Consider the following 22,872-nt stretch of genomic DNA (forward strand, 5'->3'; position numbering starts at 1 on the left):
CAGTCCTCATATGCTTAATAAATAAATAAGTGTTAAGGTTCATTTTCATAACTTCCTTTGCCTCTAATTTAGACCATCCACATTTCATCCCCAGGCTGAACACACATTCAATTCATACAAGACCCATAAACTATGTTAAGACCACAGAGGATCCATGATTTGTTCATGATGTTAATAGTGACTCACCATGTCCAGATTACAGATGTTAAATTGCTGATGGATGGCCCACATCCAGCACATGGTATTCAGCTGAAGTATTAATCACGTGTGGAAAGATCTTTCTTTTCTCTGTTGGTCCCCGTGAATAATGAAACCTCTAATACAGTGTATTGTACTTTACAAGCTTACTGAAATGAGCTCCCTTCTAAAAAGGGAAAAGGATAACACTATTAAAGCAGCTGAATCCTGTACATGACATGATGACATATTAGGACTTACTGGATAGCTAAATGAACAAACTCACTTTTTGTTGATTTATGCCAGCAGCACTGGCCTTTCTTTCCCAGGAAGGCAAGTTTTCTTGTTTCCCTCTTTCTTTGTTGGAAACAGATAACTTATTGAGTGTGATACTGGCTTAGTAGACAATTGTTCATGAAAAACACAGTGTAAAGGAACAGGAAAGAAAGACTAAGAGCAGATTTGGGTAAGAAATAACTCATCTGGAGCTGGAAAAAATGTTTTCCCTTGGTATGCTGGCAGCGCATCTTCTTCCGAAATACTGAGTGAGAATCAAATATGGGAATCTCCCACACTATTTCTTGGGTTTCCTTTTCCTTTGCTTCTGGCATGGGAATTTTCATTGGTGCAAGGGTAACAAGTTCTAGAGGGCAGTACACTTTACCACTTGTGATAACAATGCCTATCATCATTGTCCTTTTACATTTTCTTCTAGTTTAATGAAGATGGTAAGAACTCAGACACCTTGATTCAGAAAACACTATATACTGGGCCTTCAGTATATGTCCAGATGTTTCAAAAGAAAACGCAAATCTCCAAAACCAAAGTGGCTCGTTCATCTTAAGGCTCTTCCTAGGAAGTGAACAAAGACAATAATATCTCAGAAATAAACAAATATATCAGACAAAGGAAATAGACAAGAAAAAAGTACCAACAGTTAGTTTATTCCTGAAAGGGTGAATAAATACAAGAGGGTTCTTCTTATATTGCACTGCAACCATGTATGAAGCAAGAATAACAGTGATTCAAAAAAATCAGAGGCTTGGAAATATTTTCCTATGCTGCTGAAAATCTCACCATTAATACAAGCCATACAATACAGCATGCTCTGCTCCTCAACACAAGAAAAGCAGATGGTTTTGATATGGCCATGACTGTCCCTCCAGAAGACAAATTCAGAACTGAAACAATGGATTGCTGGATCATTCAGCTTCAAGGCTGATGGAGATTTCTGGTAACGATATTATGGTTAAGTAGGGACAGTCCCTGGGCAGTCAGAAGTAACAGATATGACATCCTGATGTCTGTAAATGCCAAGGGAACAAAACACCTGGGAGAATATTCAGCCTCAAGGCTGCTGCTGCTGTTTTGGAAGATGCAAGTTTACTTTTTCAGGGAAAGGAAGTAATTACTCTAGGCATGTGTGGAAGCACTGAAGAGACTACTGCAAATCTCTCTCGATAGCCATGGCCAGCTATAAATACTTCTAAGCTCTCTGTGCTGTAGCATAAGATGATAACTGATACGTTCAGACAGGGATGCCAAAAGGGGGATGGGGACTGGAAACTCCATTTCAGGCGCCAAGACAAATTTCTTGAGAAAGGAAATCTGAAACCAGCAGAGGATGGAATGGACTTCATGCAGAGGCACTGCTGTAGGCTTTGGCCTGCACACCTCACACCCACTTCAGTCCTCCAGACACCATTTAGAGGGGGCTTGAACAGGGAACAAACTGGTTGGGGGTCAATATCGCCCTAGTTTAATTAATCACTATTTCATTGAAGCAGTAACTGGGGAAATATAATGATAGTTAGTCCATATGAAGCAGCTGCAAAGCTTCTTAGCAACTTTAAGAATGACCCTTCAACTTTTTCTCATTACTTGTATGATTAATACTTATCCATGTGAATAGTCTCATTGATTTAACTCACCCTACATCTGCAGGTAAGAACTTCAGAATCAGACGAAAAAATAGAATTATACCCTTCCCTTGTTGTTTTATTTAAGTGCAGTGATTATCTCAATAGACCTTGCCCCACAGAGAAGGGCAGTAGAGCACTTACTCTGAAACTAAGGGTTCCACTTTAACGCAAAGAACAATACCAACATCCATAGTGTAATCTGTCTTTTTAGTCCCAGCTGTACCAATGATGTTGTTTAAACCTATGTTTAAGTTAAATGTTCATAAGTAATGTTTAAAAGCAGGCTCGACTTTAATTCAACACATGAAAATTCAACAAGAAAAAACCTGCACAAAATATCAAAAAAAAAAGAAAGAGAATCTCTTGTTAAAGCTTCAGTTAAAAAGTTATTTTACACAAATATGTCCAGTTTTGCAATACTGCCTTAATTTTATGATTTTTTCAAGCATTTTTTACTAGTCCAGTAAGTACTTATGTGCTTATTTTTCCCTGGAACACCAATATAATACTATTCCACTCAGTGTGGTCTGTATTTTTGACATATGCAACAAGCCTAGACAACTTTCTCAGTATCATTTCTCACTGGGAATCTTTAGCTCATCTCTTGTTCTGTCCCTAAGCAGCCTTCATCTATCTCTTTCAGCAATTTTTCTTCAACTCTTTATGAATCACTTTGCTGCTGTCTTAGAGACATTCCCCTCTGTTATGTGGAGCTGCCTCTCTGAAAGGGTGAGAGAAGCTAAGAGAGCACTGCTCTTGTGGTAAGGAGTTCCTAACAGGTTTTCATCGTGGAATCATCACGAGTGTCATAATCCATATTCCAATTAAAGCTGTCAGGTATTTTTTAAGTGGCACATACTGGGGGACTTTCATCGAATGCTCCAGTATGTTTCTGCTATTAACACCTCTCCATCAGGATCACATTGGATACACAAATCACACCTCTGCAGCTAAAACTTGTCTCTGCTCTAGGCAGCCTGCTGGACAGACCCAATTTGGCAATGTAGCAAGAGATTTATGGTCCATTTCACATAACATTTCAGCTTCCATAGCATGGAACATTCCATAACATGGACTTCTTTACACCACAAAACAAAGTCTTATTCTCCATCTGTATATTAGTACTCAATATTACGTGGCTTGTGGCATTTTTTTCTTTTCTGCTGTGTTAGAATAGTTGCTCATCTCCAGTTTTACACACATGCAGAAGAAAACTAAACAAACAGACACAGTGGGAGCACTTATGGATAAATCAGTTTCATATTTACCAGTGCTGTACCTTTAACTCTGGATCTTTTCATTACCTCCTCTATTTCTCAAATTCAGCTACTGTCAGTTTCCTGTAATCTTCAGACATCTTTGCACATCGGTGCTCACACATGAACAACCTTGACATGAAGGCCCAGTTATTTGGAGACTTCATATAAATCTCTTTCTGCATCAAAGGAGCACAAATCCTTGTGACAGCACCAGTCCTACCATGATCACACACTTTGCTGGGTTATTTTCTCTTCCTGGTAAGTTTGTCCTTTGATGGAATTACTAATATTTAGTATTTCAATTTACCCTAGCATTTCTGGTCTTCTGGTTTGATCCAGACCAAAATATCATCTATATAGATTACATTTGCTCTGTGTAATTAAAATGCATTGCATTCACAGCAGAGCACCTTGGGCACCCCAAAAGCTCTTCATGGCAATTGTGTTTCCCAAAGGATGTGTTAAATTTGCATAAACAAATGCTCTCAGTTTTAATCGGATGTTTGATCATAGAATTGTGCCTTTCAGACAGAACTGATGGAATTAAAGACTGAAACACCAGGTCAGTGCAGTATATAGCATTCCTGTGGAGAGGTTTCACACTGAGCTCAGAAGTCTCATCACACCTGCCTCACTGTAACAAAACACCTCTTGTGCAGTTGTCTCTTCTCCACTTCTTTCCAGCATCCAAAACATTCAACTGCTTAAAGGCACACTCCAATGCTGCACACTTCCCAGTACCACACTTCCAGCTCTTCCAGCACATCCAAGATTGCTCCTACAGAACTGTTCCTGCAGTCTCTCCTAGCATCCCAGACACTCCCTCTACTACAATTCAGAGGTTCATTTTCTTAAAGCAAGACAATAATAGTGAGCTGTTCTGACAGAAAGGCTTTCTACTTCCTCCTTTCTACAAAACTAGCAATAAACAAAGCCAAAATTTGACATTTTCAATTTGCATGTTAAACTTTTCTCCCAGCTCCTACTGACTTGGAACAGCTTGGAACAGAGCCAGACAGATGTGAGGATGTCGTTTATCTGGGAAGGGAAACTAGAATATAATTTGGCAATTCTTCTGGGAGGAAAAGACATGCCAAAGGGAGCCAAGCCTCTGAAGTAAAACATCCATCACTCACCTCTTCTCCCACTCTTCCAGCAGTAAAGTGACATACCTTTATTAATATTTATTGCCACTGAGCAACATACAATAGTTTAGAGAAATTACTGGCACCAGAAGAAAAGCGGTGAGCAAGAAGGGGATGGCTGGGTGAAGTTGAATAAGCTGTCCTAACCAGCAACGATAGTGGGTTTGGATAGTCACTCTGAAAAGCTGCTATGACCAAAGAAGCAGAAATTTCTCTGAGGATGGACTACCAGATGAAGATTTCCAGTGCAAGAAAGTCCTAATTACAAATTAACCAGGCTAACTCACTATGAGGAGGATGCTGTCAAGTTTGCTTTCTACCAGGTGCACAGAGCAACTTCCAGAACAAAGAGCAAACTCACATGACCAACAACTGACCCTGTTTCCCAGCTATCAGGGTGAAGGAAACTCAGAGCTGTCTGCACGTGGTGCAGCTGGGTTCCCAGCACAGGCCCAGAACAGCTGTGGAAGGACTTAAGGGGGGCACTGAAACCTATCCCAAGGCAGTGCAAGGCACTGTCTAGGGTTTTCACTCTTCACAGCCAGTGATGGAGTTTAAAAACTTGCCTATAACTTACATATTTCACTCTCCAGTGAAGCCAGTGACAGGTCCCCTCCCACTATCTGAATACCAAATTTATCAAGAGCAGGCATCTGTGGCCACCGTCTAGTAGGACCACCCATCAGCAGCAGAAAATGCCTCCATGCACTCACTGAACCTCAGAAGGTCAGAGGTCACTCGCTCCTACCAGTTGACTAAAAGTACCTCCATCCAGCCTGAATGAAAGGTCATTTTAAGATACTGTTCAATTTACTGTCAGGGCACAGCTCAGGACAGGACAAAGGCAGCAGAAGGAGCTAGCCTCATCCCAGCCCTTCTCCAGCTTCAGAAGTCCTCTCATTCCCTACAGTAACAACATAAACCATAAGCCTCCTATCAGCCACACATTGTATTACAGGCAGAAATGCAAGCAAAGACATTTTCTCCTTTCCAAAAATAGCTTTTTTCTTTTTTTTTTCATTTAGAAAATGACAACATGAGGAAAAAAGACCATTTTGTTTTTCTGTAAGCTTTACATCTTTCTGGTGTAAGCTTTACATCTTTCTGGCTCCAGAGAAACTGGTAGCAGCTGGTTTAATTTCCTCAGTTTCCCGTGTCAAAGGTTCAAGCACAGTTGTAGATACTCTTTATGAGTGAAATGTTTTCCTGCTCTTTGGATCAAAAAACTTTAAACAAAATCAGATGACTCCATTTCAGTGGGAAGGCCTGGGCAAACTCTTTATAGATATATTTCTCCTCACATTGACAAGAACTGCTCTGCAATGAGATCTTTACAGTGAAATACCTGTCTTTTCAGTGGCCATCCAATTTTCCTCCTTTGGTTAAATTTGCCCAGTCTAAAGGAAACTCATCCTTGGTCAGAACTCCAGAAAAGCCTGATTAAAAAAAAATCTAGATTTGATTTACGTTTCATTTGCCCCAAAATCTTTTCAACACCCAATAAAGACCAAATAAAAGTAGAAAGAAAAAAACAACCATAAGGGAGGGGCAGTAAAGACTGAATTAGATAGAGAAAACATTGAGAAAAGTAAAAAAAAAAAAAAAAAAAAAACTAATCACAGGGAAAAACAGATGTCAAGTGTAGACCTATTGGTGTGGGTAGTTAAAACTTACAAAAGAATCTGTGCACAAAGAGGCTCTGACAGCCCAGAAATGTCTCAGAAATGTCTCCCAGCAGCAGCTGTCAGGAGTGGGAGGACAAGCCCTATTCCTCTCCTCCAGAAGAGATGATAGTTTCCTATTGCAAGAGAAGGTGCTAATTATTATTTCCTTTCTAGGATCAGGGGAGGCTTTTAAATCTATCCAAGGCATCACTAAAATAACCTGTGACAAAATAGATAGATGATAGATAGATAGATAGATAGATAGATAGATAGATAGATAGATAGATATTTGACAGGATGAAATGGTAAGGGGCTCTCCCTGTTGAGGCTGAGAGACAAAATTGAAAACAAGAGTTTGTGGGAAAGTCTAGGTCTTATGGTATGGGGGTGCATCTGGCTATCCACGTGGGGGGTTTCAGGCAGGGGGGACCACAGGCTGTGTGACCACAAGGTATGTGATGAGCTGCATTTCCAGCAGCTTGCAGATAATGAATAGGAAGGCTCTTGGGTTTTCCCTGTGTGCATCGAGTGCAAAGGTTCACATTTTTGTTCAGCCATCCACCAACTGTGGAAACCAACACCGGTCACTGGGGGAGCCTGTTCACTTCAGCAGGTGAAGGTGCTGACTCCACTTCCTGCAGGCAAGCCAGACCTCATTTTGCTGACTGAAGAAGATGCCACTTAAATTAAAACTTGTGTAACCATATGTTTCAAAACTGTGAGTCATATTTTATACAAGAATGACTGTGACAGGCCGTGTGTTTGTGCTGACTTGCTGTATTTCCACAGTGCCCTGTTGAATAAAGCTATCATAGTTTATCCTGTTTTTAAGCTAAAAAAATAATTAACAATCCCATGTGCCAGAAGCATTACTTGTGTGAACTAGGTATTACAGTTAAAAAACATATATACCTTGCATATTAATTCTATTTTCCTGTAATGTTGAGGGATCCATTTATAATGTGTGATTGTATGTACTTAAACCCCCATTTAACCTCACAGAACACCATTTAAATGCTGCATTTCATTTGTGCTGGAAACCTTGGACTTTAAACTACATGTAACACAATACAGCAGAACAAACCAAACATGAGTGGCCCAAATCACAGTCCATCACACCATCATACACAGTAAGGGGACCTCCAGCATAGCAGATGGGGTTGAGCACATGGGTGTGTGTAAATGAAGTACATAGAAAACTAAACTTTTGTCAGTTTTGACAGCTGATACCAGTTACATCACAGAGCTGAGAGTTGTTGCTAGGGAACACATGAGGCTCTGCCACCAAGACTCACATCTCCAGACCAGTAAGTGCAGCCATCTGGTAAGTCTCAGTAGAAAATGTTGAAGATGGTGCTGCTTGGGTCAAGAATATGCATCTTGTTTGCAAGGAGGCATGAGAATCATGTGGAGCAGGAAAGGAGTAAGGAAGGCTAAACAAAGACACTGGTAGGAATCTGCCTAGGCTTAGGCAAGATGGATTAGGGGGTTGGGGCAAAAAAAGTCTGAAGTTACTTTGAGCAGTTTATCTAGAAAGGAGTACTGTGTCAGAATCTGGGAAATTAAGGGAAATGTTGCACAAGAAGACCAATGTGCTCAGAGGAAGACCAATGTGGGGCACTGCCTTCAGAAAATTTCCTGCTCTGTTTCTCTCAAATATTCTGGGAAAGACCCATGACATACTAGAGTAGGGAACAAAATCTGATTGTAAGTGTTTTCCTTATCTGGTGCTGCCTGTCCCCTGAAGGAGATAACTGTACTGCAGGCAGTATGACCACAAGGGCTGGGAATGATTACATTTAAGACATTGTATAAACCAGAAGGGCATGTTCACAGCTCTTTCAGCTGCTTGGGTGGAAGTAAGAGACAAAGCATCAGTGTCCCAGCAATGCAAGCAGTGGCACAAAAATGGAGCAGGTACAGCCTCGGGGTGAGGCACAAAGCACTTTGAAGATTCACCACAAAGACAGTTTCCCAGCATGTCCATGATCCATCAATGGGAGGCAGGGGGAACATCTTTAACTAAGTGACAAGAGCCACATCCAGGGCTCAGCCCCCAGTTGTCCAAAAGACAGTATAGGAAGGCACAACTCCATTGGTAATGACTCCCTACGGCCGCACAAATGTTCAAGGTAGCTCCCAGCTAAACTCTAAGATGAACATTTTGATCACATTAGGAGCAAAGGCAGAACCATGTTGTTAACACAATTCTCAGATTACTGACATCTCATTTTAGATGTAGCCTAAATGGCAGTCACTGAAGCAGTTACCAAAGCACTGGATTCTACCAGATTTCTAGGGATCCACAACCTGCAGTTAAGTAGTCCACAAAGGTACCTGGGAAACCCAAGTCCTATTCAGTTTGGGAACGAATTGGTTGTATAAGTATTCACACCTCTCTGTGCAGTTCTGCTCAGCCCATGTTCCTTCAGCATCCCTGGGCTTAGAGGCTCTCCTCACAATTTTGCATTTTCCAGTGAAGGGACAATCTTGTCCCCCACACTCGTACCTTGAACACCTCAACCCTCTGATTTATGGCCACAAGGAAAAGCAGTCATGCAGATGCTCATCAGAATAAGGGAATTTTTAAACTAAAGAGAGCATCCAATGTTTTAGAATCTGTTAGGGAATAAAAGAGAGAGAACAAAAATCTTTTCTTTCAAATCATATAGTAACTGTTAAATAACAGAGAAAGCTCAGCCAAAGTAACTCTTATCAGCTCAACTGTGATGTTTCTTCCACCCTGCTCTGCAGCACACACACAACTGCATGGCCATGGTCACACCAACCCTGAAACAGACTGGTTTTATCCAATATGGTAAGTCCTTAGTGACTAAGCAGAATCAATGCCAGAAGCAGGATTCCCATTTAAGAGCCATTGACCTATCTTTTTGTGAGGTGGATCAGTAAACTTCCAGCTCCTGCCCCACCAGAAACAAGGCACACACCTCAGGAGTCCAATGGAGAGACTGTACCTGCTGCAACTGGCTGTGATTTGGTCTCCTCTTGCCCACTACCAAATAGCAGGGAGAAATGCTCTCTTAGAAAGATGGTTTTGACTGAAGAAAAGAAGCATTTGTAATTCTATGTCAGGTGAAGTTTCTTCAGCAACATCTGGCAACGTTGCAGAATTTCTACACTCCGCTGAGATTTGGAAGAGCATATGGTTTCCACTACAGCAAAACAAATCACTCCTTGAACAAAAAGCTCTGAAAAGGAGTGGGAAAAGGAAGATGAAAGTTTCAAGTCTGTTTGTAAATTATGCATTATCCTTGCCTGTAATGCCCCAAGGAGCCATAAATTTAGAGGTTTCAACAGAAAAGCCTATAGCTGACACCTTACATTCGTAAAACTCATTACTATCCCTGGAGTGAAAATGAAGGGGGGAAAACAGTGAATAAATAATTGAGAACATAAGAACTTTTCATCATTTCCTTTTGCTCTTTTTCAGCTTTTCACTACAGTTTCAAGACCAATATTGGATTCACATCAGCTGTGGTCTTAAACATGAAAAGTGACAGTATTTTTCTAATGCCTCTGATTGTGAAATCGAAACAGTTCAACTAAACTTACAAGTACAGATCACAAAAACAAGAACTTGAAATCTAAGACATTTTCACATTCACATTCAGTTCTTCATCTGTCATAGATACCCATTCTCTAAACTGCATCCAAAACCAACCCCGATGGTAATTTTATTTTTGGTCTAGCTGGAATCTCACAAGAAAGAGTGGTTGAGAAAGCAGACACTGGCCTACAGGAAATTTTTAGAATATTTTTGATGATCCAGAGGTTTTGCCATATTTTAAAACATTTTTTGTAGTCTGTGTATTTTTATAAAATCCTTCTATTCTTTTTTCATGTCTTTGCCCTTTCTATATATTGCCCAAAATCTATAGAATGTTTATTCTCAGGAGCCTGTGTGACATTGAACTCAGTATGACAAGGAAAACAGAGGAATGAGTGAGTCATGCAGAGCAATTTTGTCCAAGGATTAGATGTGAATAACACTGGAAAAAATGTGGTTTTTTCACTCTTTCTACAGCAACATTAATGCCTAGCATGGCACAGTGTTGTACTTACCTGCTTTTTCCTCTTCTCACTGCAAATTACACATGAAATTTCAAGAACTAGATGCACTGTCTCCCTCATGACTAAATGCAATTACCCCTTTCCCTTCCTTTTTCCTCCAGAATAAAAATCCATGGATTTTCTACAAAAATAAAGGAAATAAATATTTTTCTTCACTGTTAAAAGTCGCAAATGACTCACGAACTATGATCAGCCCAGGGGCTCTCTGGTGATGGCAGCTGCCAAGATGGGGCTCTGGGCAGGAGCATTCCATGTTCTGGTCCTCTCTGACTTGGCTCACCCTTGCCCCCACCTTTGAGCAGTTTCTGCCCCACAGGCAAGCTGTGTGCTTTCACTTGGATCAGCTCTGGATTTGACTGCTAAACCCAGGTTTGCCCCTTCCCCTCTCCCCTCCTCTGCACACCTCAGTGCCAGGAAACACTGACTGCATCTCACCTAGAGCCAAGGGCAGCCCTTTCCTCAAAGCACAGCTAGGACCTTCAGTCGTGCCAAGTTTCAGGAAATAAGTGCTAAATATTTGAGTGGGTGCACAGAAATCAGCAGAAGGCCTTCAAAAAGTGCTGCCTTCTTAGAAGATCTCTCTCTGTGGAAGTCAACACACAAGTCTTGAAAATAAATCTGTGCAAAGTGATGTGCGGGTCTGCAGACACAGGCAAGGCTCACCTCCCAGTCAACCCCAGCAGATGGAAGGACCAGATATCCAGATGCAACAGACAGTATCAATTTTTTCTTCAGTTTATCCTAGGAGAGAAGTCACCCACCCTTCGAGGAGGTGAATGGAGCCACTTCTCTAAACAACTCTTGGAGTGATAAGACAATTAGGGATCCACCAGTCCACAGTTCCACTTCATTTGTCATAGAGGAAACCTACAGAAAATTTATAGAGGGGCCAAACCCTCTGACACCTTCCCTGGGGCCATGCCCATGCAGACAGGGCAGTGGACCACAGCACCCACACTCCCTCTGGACCACAGCTGCCAGCTGGGCACCTCCTGTCACAGAGCCCAGCCCTCCTTCCCTCTCCCTGCCTGCCTGAGACCTCTACCTGACACACGCCAAAGAGCTGAGGCTCAGCAGGCAAATCACTCACAGATGCTATTGAATAGCTGTAAAAACACTGTGCACAAATGAACAACATGACACTTAGGGCTGCTAGTATTCCTGCCAGTCAAAAGGAGTCCACAGGAAAGCGTTCTGAGTGCTTTTACAGACAGGAATGCCCTATGGAAAATTATATATAAACACAAAAGATTGGCAATACAGTGCAGAGCAGTGTTCCCACATAACTTCATTTAGATTGCACTGAGCTGGTATATTTTTGTATGTCTTGAAGAAAAACATCTTTCTCATTTGAAGAAGATAAATTTAAAACATCAGTGGTATGCTAGTGCCCAGGGCCCTTTATGCCTCAGCTTTTACTATTCTAGTCCATGAGTCATAAGTTAGAGCATTTATCCCATAGGAACTTGTATTCCCTGGGCTACTCATTCAGATTGGCAGGTTTAGCAAACCAGCATGTAGTCCATAAGAGGCCAAAATGAAAAAAGGGAAAGGTGACACGAAAAGCTCCCCCCCAGTAAAATAAACAATGGCAGTGGAAAACTCTATTTATTGAGGCAGAATGAATCTTTGCAAAGGAAGAGTGACTTCATGGACTGAGCAGCAAGCAGCAGAGGAGGCCATCAAATCTTGCCCTGAGTGCTGGGAATCAAATTAAAACCATGCTGATGGTGCAGGCTGCCCTGCCATGCCTCCCAGTCCACAGTCCCTCCCAATCTGTCCTTTTTCAGGAAAGAGATATTTGCCAGGTCCTGGTGGACATCAAGGCCTGCCTGGGCATCACATCCTACGAACCAGGAACCTGCAAGCCTGTGCCAAGGGCCCACATGCCTCGGGCACTGTGTGTGTGCAGGAAGAAAAGCAGGGACCTGCTGTAGGCTTTAGCCTGCTGATGGAGTTTATTTCCCAGCTGACATCTGGGTACCCTCAGGGCTGATGGAAATAACAGGAAGCACAAACTATGGTCAGGTTGTGTTGCAAAATAATTACTGAAGTTTTGTTTATCAATGAAGCTGGGCTCACAAAGTCTAAAACAGAGCCACATCCTGCCTGGTCCTTTCCTAACACTGCTGACCTGTTAGGAAAGGACTCTGCACAAAGAACGCAGAGCAAATGCTGCCCCTACTCTTGTGGTTCACCAGCATCCAGTGAAAGACTGGGGTGTAGCCTCATGCCCCCTTCAAAAGGAACATTAAAAGTTCCACACTATCATTTTCCCACATATCTTACCTTTTGGTTTTCAGCCAGTGATCTGAAGACCTCTGGGAGATTCCAGGTCAAGGAAAGATGATGAAAGAAAGTTCATAAATATTAGATAGTGATCTACAGATGCAGCTTTTTTTAAGAGTTCATAGTTCTGATCGAGAATGGTTGAGAAAGGATACATTAATCATAAAAGGGTGGAAAATTACTGTGTTAGCTTTCAAAATACAAAATCACTGGTGCAGAAAAACACATTTCTTTCTTTATAGAGGCATAGGTGCATATGACATCATATAAACATCATGTTTAACAATAGCTAGCCGTATCCAGATGGCTACATCTATTCATAAGAACAGCAGTCCCCAGGAAGCTTTGTTGTGGATTATTGCTGAGTTCAAAGGTTCACAATGAGTTTTGGTTTTTGCCAGAAGAAGAAATTATTTGTTTCAAAAGCACAGCTGAAGGACCCTTTTTGATCCCACAGAATCCAGTACCGTTGTCTTCTTTAACAGGCAGCTGAACAGCTCAGATATTTTTTTGGTTTTTTACTTTCTGCAAAATGATTTTTCTAAGAGTATGATGTACTGGAGTAATGGAGACCTCTGCATTTTCCTGCAGCTCAGACAAGGTTACACTCTGGTGTTGCTGTTCACTCTGCTCACTGTTATTTATCTAAATTATTCTGCAAATATTACCAGGACCTTTTAAGCAAGAACTGCTCATCCACATCTCCAGGAGGTTCATTGAGCTGCACCACTGGAACTGATAGTACACCCAACAAGGTAGGGCGGACACACTGGATCACCAAAGTGATCTCACAACACAAAGCTCAGGGGAAAGGAACATTTCCACACTTTGCTGCTTTTGATGGAACAAATAAAATGACAGGGTGATACTAATTCTTCTAGAAGGGAATTTTGTTGCACAATGGACAGTCCCCAAAGGACATGTACTCCTAGTCAGCAAAGCTGACATTTAGAGGTTTGACTAGAAGCCAGGGTCTATAAGGTTTCAATGAGTTAGGGAGTCTAAATGTACAGTATAGCTAATTTTCAGGTACGAGGTCAAAGTTTCCCAACCTGGCCCCTACTGCTGTTCTAAACATTAATTGAAAGGTCCAATTTAGACTCTTTAAATAGGTCTAGGTATTTAACTGTGCCTTCAAATCAAGTAGCGCAACTTGGAGGTCACTTAAGTTGCACCTATAATAATTTGCACATAACAAGAGGCAGAAACAAAGATCCCTTGGTGGGCTAGGCCAGCTCCCAGGCCCCAGCAGAGGCAGCCCAAAAGCACTGGGATACCCTGTAGGTCCCACGGCTCTCATGAGGGTGATGGCCCAGAGGTACAGCTGCCACTCATCCCAAAGGCAAAGGCAAAGGCAGCAGCTCATGGGAAGGCAATGGACTGTCTCTGTAGGGGCTGAGGGCTGCATCCGACCTCACCCAGCTGGGAGGAGGGGGTCTGGTGTTCAAAGGATGCCCTCACTGACAGGCTGCAGAAAGTGTGTCCGCCAAGCTCTCCGGTTTCATGGCTGTTTTCTTAACGTGTAACAGAGGGTGCCAGTTTAATATCCTGCTATAACACTTGACAGCAAGGGTCAAGAGCAGCATCAGAACAACTGGCGCAAACTTAATGAAAAGAGGCTTAAACATCTTGAAAGAATATGGAGGTGTGGGTCCAGGCACAGCTAGAGGCCCTGGGAGGGATCTCAGGTGGGGGTGGTTAAATCACCTGGGAGAAGAGGATGCCACTCCGTCCGTGGTCTGCAGACCTCCAAGTGGGAAATGTCAGCAGAAGATGAGTATTCCAGCTCCCATACAGAAGCGAGAACAGTCTACCTACAGCAGCAGGCCTGCAACTCACGTGTTACCCAACACTGAAACCCAACACTTGGCCCCTGCACCCCCAGCCTCTACCCCTTCTCACCACTGCGCCAAGCTCCAGCCTCTTCCTTCCAAGGGATCTGAAGCTGCCACTTTCAAGCATCAGGAAAAGTTGCACAAGCTTTTCCCTGGAGCAAGCAGGATCTCAAATCCTTTCGGGTCCCAAACAAGACAGACCGCAGCACCTGTTTGAAATTAAATTCCTGGATTAAAAGCAGGGCTTCCAAGCTCACTGCTTGAAATCTCCATAGTGCAGATGAGGGTCTTTCTTCCCACCATCCCCCATTCTTCTTAGGGGTAATTTAAGCTTCTTTACTAGAGAGATTTTGTGAAACTTTCCATTCCCCTTTAACAATAACCAGAAGAAGTTTGTAGCACATTAGGGCTTAACTTGAGGAAATGAATGAAGGAAGGATCTCCTGTTCATTGGGCTCTTGACCTGGTCTCTGATTTTGTAGGCACTATTTTGCAAACAGGAACACCTGCACTTTTTCCCCTGTGTGGTTACCAGGGGCACACACACATACAAACCCTTCTGGGCATAAAAGTACAAGTTTTGAATAGCTTCTCCCACCCACCCACATATCGCTAATTGGTTGTGCAGCTGCAGATTGTGCTTGGGGACAACTGTGTTTAAATGTGTGTGTGTGTGTGTGTGTGTGTGTGTGTGTGTGTGTGTGTGTGTGTGTGTGTGTGTGTTTGTGGTTTTGTGTTTTTGTGTTTGTGTGTGTGTGAGAGAGAGAGAGAGACTGTGCCTATTTGATTGCCTGGTTTCACAGATTTTTGTCAAGAAAACTCAGTGTGCAAACATTTAAAAACAAGTAGCACCACCTTGTTAAAATATTCTGTTGTCTCCCTTGGAGGGAAATTCACAGGGGAGTTTGAGGGCTTGCATTCAACATCAGTGCAAGGAGTGGGGAATATTGGATGTATAGGGACATGGCACCATCGGGCAGCCATTACTGCTGGCATATGTGTCACTGAGACACAGCTCTTCAGCAAAATGACAGCTATTCCAGTAGGAGACCCAGGAATGCACTTTATTTGAATGAACAGCTTCACTTTCTAGTTAAAGTCACAGTTAATAAATGGCAAGAAGTGCTTCTCAGCATGGGAACGTTCAGGCACAGCCTGAACAAATGGGGTGCAGATATTTTTAAGGGTTTATTTTCATTCCCATTATAATATATGTCTCAGCTTGTAAATGCTTTTATGCCAGCAGTAAAAATTTCCATTTATATGGGTTGAATTGAACCTTTGCAATTCAGTGGCAGTCCAGCCACTTTTAAGCAGATGTTGAGATGGCTCGAAACTTATTTAGCTGAGTGAATGACAAGCTGCTAGAGCCCAAAGATTTTCCATGGCTGAGCATGCAGACAGGATAGACAGACATCCAAACTGATATATCATGCATTCCCATCAATAGAATTATATTTTGCTTGCCTGCATGCACTTGGGATCATACCACATGCACTTGAAAACATACAACAACCAGACCTGCACGCAAAGGAAATTTGTTTAGTTCATTGTAAGTTACAGATCTGGGAAAAACAAAACAAAACAAAACACAAACAAACAAAAAATCAAAAACAAAAAAAAAAAAAAACCCAACACAATAAAAATAGCAAGGATACTAACTCGCCTGGGAAGATCTCAGTGCATTCTGAGAGTTCAGAAATTCCATTTCCCACATTTTGCAGCCCATGTTGCAGGCTAACCCAGGCAGTATGGCTGGGTTTTTGTTTCAGCTATCAGCTACGGCACTGTTAAAGGAACCTTTCTTTACAGAGAGGTTTTCAATACACATAAAGGGCCATGCCTTCCCTCAGATCAGCTGAACCCCAACGGGGCTGTCTGATCCTTCTCCGTGAAACAAGGACAGCTTATGTTCAGCAATTACATTCCTGTCCGTATGCAGACAAGAGGCCACCGCCTTTGTCAGCCAGTGCTCCTCGGGCTTCTCTTGCTTTTCAGTGGGGATGATGACCTTTCTGACCACATCAAGATGCACCATCACCCTGTGCTCCACACGGGGCCCAGTGTGCGGCACGGTTTTCTTTCCGAGCATGGCTGGAAGAGGAGCCAGTCCGTCTCCACTGATCCAGCCTGAGGACAGTGATGGACTGCCCTCTGGGCCTAATTACTCCTCCACATTGAGGATAAATAATCTACATGACAACAGACTCCATTCATTCATGCCCTCCCACACCTCCTCCACCCGAAGCCTAGTCTTGAGTGACAGATGGAACCAGAGCCCATGTGGGCTCCCCTCTTATGGATTTGTGCTGGCCATCCCAGGCACACTGCAGCACTTTCCTTTGGGCCACAGCAGATACAGAGAAGATGCCCTACTAACTCAGTTATCTGGCGAAACAGCTTGATTCCTGGAGAACACAAGTCCATCTAAACAGATTCAGAGAGCTTTCTGCAGCCAAATGCAAATGACTTCAACTTACCATCCTTTTTGGGACCCTTATGTGGTTTAGGAGGATGACCTCAAGTTATTCTCCACCTCCAGTAATTCTCAACGAAATTATACAGTGGCACCTAGGCAGTTTTTAAAAAATGTATCTTTCTCTTATATTTTATTTTGACTGTGAAAGGAAACAAGTCAAGACCAAGGAGAGGTGATTCCTTACACACCTTTACATCCCTGCAAGGGCTCTGTACCCCACCAGCTGTTAGCTCTGGTTGTTGATCTAGTTCAGTGAAAGGAAAGCACTCTGTTTATCCTAAGACATATCCACTGGCTTTATGGTAAGAGCTGTCAACACTGTAAACCTCTTCTGTCACTGTATCAGTCAGGTGCTGTTCTTAGGACTCTGTCCAAGCAAGCCCTGTATTTCTGAGCTTAACCTCTTATATAAACAGAATAGGCAGTTTTCTACAGCAGTGGCACTTTCTATAGCCGTGGTTATCTGCATGGAGGAAAGACAGGTTTCTAGAAGCAGCTGAAACTCCAAAAGAGTCCTTGCCCAGGGCTGGTCACAGTCCTACAGACAGATAGATCTTCATCATTCTGAGCAAATATACGGCAAATTTTTGGGGACATGGTGGGAGAAGGCAGAGAAAATGCATTTTGCTGAAACTTTTAAGCAAATACAAACAGGATAGACTGTCTGAACTAATAAATTATAAGCTGTGTGAGGCCACTGTTTCTCCCAGATTTTGCAGACAAGTGAACAATCAGAGAGGTTGGGAAAGAAAATGCTATCCCATACAGCATCCTTCCCAAGCAGGGAATCCCTTCTGCCAGCTCTGCTGGGCCTGGCATCAGAGCACAGGTATCCAAAACTGGAGGGGAAATGCAACAGCCCTGCAGGGAACACAAACTCACTTCATAAACCCACTTTATTACAGATGGAAAGCCAGCATATTTGAGTGCATCAGGAGTCCAGCTGCCACAGTAACACAGAACTACATTGTGTGCTGAACCACAGTTTGCCATCTCTGTAAAAACAGGCAAAAGACATTTCCTATGAGATCTGATAAGAACAGGAGCTGTTTGTTTAAATCTACTCCCTCACTGGGGGGAAAAAAAAAAAGATGAAATAGCAAACCATTGAAATGAAAGTAAAGGATCATTATTCTTATTAGAGCAACAGTGGGTACTTCTCATAATGTGTAGTGAAACACCAGCGCTTGAGTGAATAGGACCAACTGTTCAGCCCCAGAACAAATTGCACATCAGTCTTAACTTAATAGGTAAGATTAATGGAATGCCATATAATGGGGGAAACTCAAAAAATTAAGGTAATTCAGCAGAAATGGCTTGGAATCACAGTCTATCTAAATGCATTTCATCTGGAGGATTACTGTCTCCAGTGTTTTAGTTAAGAGTTATATTAATTCAAAAGCCATGCCTTACACAGACCCATCCTGTGCTTAAAGGCTGGCTTTCTGCTAGAAATGCTCACAGTGAAACCTTTGCTGAAAGTTTGCCCAAACATTTCACAGGCGACTGCAAAGCCGAGCTCTGGGGGCTCGGAGCTCCATACCTCGCCGTGTTTATGACCAGTTGGCTTTTTGGCTCCAGCACCTGGATTTGTCAGGGCCTCTTAGCTGCTGCTGGGAACGTGCCCCTGCCGAGCCCGGCTGCTCTCCCTATCACCCCTCTGACAGATTAAAACACAACAGGGTCTGTTGGATGACTGACACATTCTTCCTCTGTCTGACTCTGAAAGGACTTCATTTAACAGCTCTGGAGTTGAGCTTTTGACTGACAGATTGTGAAGGGGAAAAGTCATTCAGTTCCATTAAGCTCAGTAACTGCTGTAGAACAAAACACCTTTAAAAAAGGGGGATGAAAAAAGAGCTGCAGAGAGCGGGGGCAGGAGCTTTAGGAAGAAAAAAGGGGATTCTTTTCAGGTTCAAAGACAATCTTTCCCTTTGCTTTCTGTCCATCAATGAGGGCAGCATTCCCAGAGGGAATACAGTCCAGCGCTCATTGGTGCCATTCAGCTGCCAATCTCCCTGACAGGGGGACCAAAGGGCCTCATGTTGCGCTGCGGAAACTGTCTGTCAGACAATCAGCAGCTGCCATGACATCATCTGCCCTGTTTTTCTAGGGCTATTATACAGACTGGGTCCAGGAGTGCTGCTCCAGAGTGGCATTCATATTTTCCTTTTGCCCCCCAAAACGACATTTCTTTACAAAAGGAAATGTGGGGCTGTATTTGCAAGGGAACTAACTCTGTGCCAAAGAGTGAGGGCTGCATGGCTTCAAACCGATCATTTTCCACTTATCATGCCAAAGTTGCACAACCCCTCATCTATTTTTTATTGTAAACTGGGTTTTATTTTAAGTAACACTCCACGTTAAATATGAGTGATTAACCTTTCTTTCTTTTTTCATCTGAAAGCTTGGCTTACTTAAGTGTCTCTGCTTTTGCTGTAATATATTGAAATTTTCACAGGATTGTTGTTCTTACACTCACACATATGTGCATGCACACATACAAATGCATTCATACAGAAGCCATATTCTGGCTGTATTTACACTGCTGGTGCAGTAGCTGGGGCTGCATTCACTAGACAAAGTGCTGCAGAAAGAAGCTGTTAATCCTGACGCGAGCAGAAGAGAAGGTAAATGTGAACCACAAACAAGCTACCAGCTGCAAGTATGAAGTCAGGCAATGAGCAGGACTGGGACACACTGCTTGGGCTGTCCCCTTCATCCTTTCAAAGACCAAACTGGACAAGTAAGTTTGGTGGGGCAGGACAAACACTGAGAAACTTCAGTCTTCTTCATCCTCCAAATCCTTATCTGTAGAGCAAAAATAAATTGTGTTGGTGCAGTTGACTTGAAGCTAAATTAATTAGTGACTTTACAGCACAATATGTTTCATCAAGAGAAAATCCCAGGCAACTAAAATAATTTTGCTGGACTAATCCCTTCCTACAAACCAAGATGTGGACTGGTCCTGTCTGGCAGTGCTGGTACAAGCAAGATGCTGGAGTCTTGTCTGTGATGCTCACAGCCTCTGCCCTCACAGCTGGCAGGGCTCAGCTCAGCAGGCTGACTCCTGCTCCACTGCTGGGAGACCAGCAGGCTAAAGGGGGAGCACTGATGGCACGAAAGTGTGGAATGAGAAAGGGAGGGAGAGCCTGCTAGCGGTGCCTCTGAGTCTCACACCACACCTGGGGCAGGGCTCAGGCATCACGGCCAAAATCCAGTCTTGAGGGCTGGTTATGGGATGTCCAGCTCAGCTGAATGGTCACAGCTCTGTTCTATTCCTTCCCTTGGCTGGCCAGTTGTTTGGTCTGCTGATCTTAGGAGGGCATTATCTCAGGCATTACTATTAAGGCCAAGCTACCTGAAAGGATGATAGCTCAGATCCATATGGAACAGTGCTTGGGCTTGTTCCCTTGCCAGAGCTCTGCTGCATGAGCCATTTTTGGCTGTTAAGTCTGCTGTCTTGTTTCAGTCAGGGATTACTGCAAATCTTCACACGTTCCACATGGACCTTGCGAGACAGTTAGTCAGATCCTGGATGAACTTGCACACAAAGACATCCTGCTGCTGCTGGGGTCAGAATGTCTCCCTTCCTTTAGTATTATTTGTATTTTTACAGCCCTGCCAAAGTTCTGCAAGTCTTGAGCAGCTACCACTTCAATCCGTTCCAGCAAGCTGTAGTCTGATACTCCAGCTATGTTTGCTCTGTATATTCAGGCATTACTCTTTCTCACCTGGCAGTGAACCATGCAAATTAAGACAGTCTCCAAGCACACACACACATACACAAATCCATGGAAACCAAAGCTGCTAGATTTCAACATCAGAAGCATGCAGGGGGAGAGGGGCAGTGAGTACTCAGGCTTCCCAGTTTTCTGTTTTCTTTTCTTCACAGTAAGGACAAATGCCATTATTTACTCTTCTGGCACTCATACCAAGAATATGGTGCTGGTGCAGCAGGAAGAAATAGTAAATCCTTTGTGAGAAGATCTCCAGATCATGTCTGTAAGGTTCACCTCCAATGTATTTCAACTTTTACATTTTCAACTAATATGACACAAACACTGACAAAGAATCATCTGTTAGGGCTGAAGAGCAGCAGTACTATTTATTTATGGACACCAGGAGGTACCACAGAAGTCTGGAAATACCAAAGAACCCTGTCTCCCTGTGACACTCTGCACTTATACTGTGAGAAGAACAAACCAAAGCAGTGTGGGCCAACAGGGACAGTGCTACATGAAATAACTGGGCAAAGCCCTGCGTGGGGCAGCTCATCAGAAGTGGAGGACACCTTTACTACATTGCACATCTGTATTTCAGATCTCACTGGAAGAGGTTGCTCACCGCTCTGAGACCCAATATTCTCTCTCAGAGTCTGAAAATGTGGAGATATTCCCTTGTATCAAACCTCTTCCTGTTCTGAGATTTGATGTAATAGAGACACTACAAAATAGAAAGACACCACATATCCATTACCCCATTCAGCTGTCTTATGTAGCATAAAAATAGACGTTTAGATTGAAAAAGGTGCATGTCTTGAACAGATGTCTAACTGGCATTCAGGAAATAGAAAAATGTTATTTAAATGTCTTTGCTGGCCAGAATCTTAGCAGTCAAATCTTGATTCCAAACAAGGGTGTGCTAGAAGCCTTTTGAAAGTCAGCTATAACAGGCTACTTCAAAAAATTATATGTCCTTTCCATACTAAATTCATCATGAGACAGACCTTCCACCTTTGTCAGTGTCCCTGTGGTAAAAAATAAAAAGTTGCTGCTTCAATACTTTTCTTGTTTGAAGTGCAGTTTAAATGTACAGTTTAAGTACAGTTTACACTTCTAGTTTAAAAAATGGTTTTGTGCAGTGCATTTCAATTTGATCATTGTGGAATGCTTTTAGCAGATCCTCTGCAAAAAACACTCAGCTTTCTTGTTTCTATGGATAATAGGAGATTAGAGCTTCTATAGTACCATTTTTTGTTCAAATTTTATATGAGTTGTGAGACCTAAGTTGGGGTCCTCCACATAGTCCAAAATAATCCTTAAAGAAAAAGTTTCTCTCTTATTCTAATGCCAGACCTGAAAATCCTGAAGAAAATTTAGGAAGAGTGTGGCTTCACATTCCTCCCCAGCCATTTTTTCTGGATAGGGAATGTCAGCCTAAAAGCTCCTACAGTTCCCAACCCTTCTGTAGCACTCTCTCAAGAACCTGAGCTGCCATAGGACTCTGATACCAACTGTCAGATATTTACAACTCACCCATGGAAAGCACATGGAGATGCAAAGGGAAGGAGGAAGGAAACAGAGGAGTTTTGGTGGGCCCCACACTTTTGGTGGCTGTGGCAAAATGAAGGCCACAGTAGAGGTAAGAGCAGAATAATTTGTCTCTTTGTCTTTCATCTAGGGGAATTTCCCTTACACAGTGACGCTGTAGCACCAGCAATATTGTCTGTCTGCTGATAATGTTTTGGCTAATGAAAGCAAATTTCTATTGAAACAATAGATTACACTGTTTCTCAGAAATGCTCTCCACTTTATAACATCTCGCAGTAAAACTCAAACTTTTAATCACTTCCCTCCAACATGAAGAGCTAGGGATAACTTCCAACCATGAACTTGGTAATTTTTAAATTATTTTTACAAAGAGCAGATGCCCATGGCCTCAGATGGGAGTCTCCACTTTTCATCATGTCTGAAAATCAGATTTCAAAACCAAATTCAAGTATCTAGAATTATTCATTTATATCCACATTTACCTAGCCACCTAAAGAGAACTGACCTGAATGTGAATACTATTATAGGTTGCTGAGTGCTTCAGATATTCAGAAGCAGGGAAATCAGGCCATAACAACTGAAGTCAATGTATAGATTTAGATAATTGTCTATAAATACTTCAAAACATTAGACTTTACCTGTTTCCTGGTTTTATCCTAGGTTTCCTCATCTCACCTACGATTCTTCAACCTGTGTTTATCTAAGCTTTATATACAGGTCCAATTTTAGGATTAGCA

This window comes from Passer domesticus, chromosome 1 (assembly GCF_036417665.1).
Source record: "Passer domesticus isolate bPasDom1 chromosome 1, bPasDom1.hap1, whole genome shotgun sequence".
Lineage (NCBI taxonomy): Eukaryota > Metazoa > Chordata > Aves > Passeriformes > Passeridae > Passer > Passer domesticus.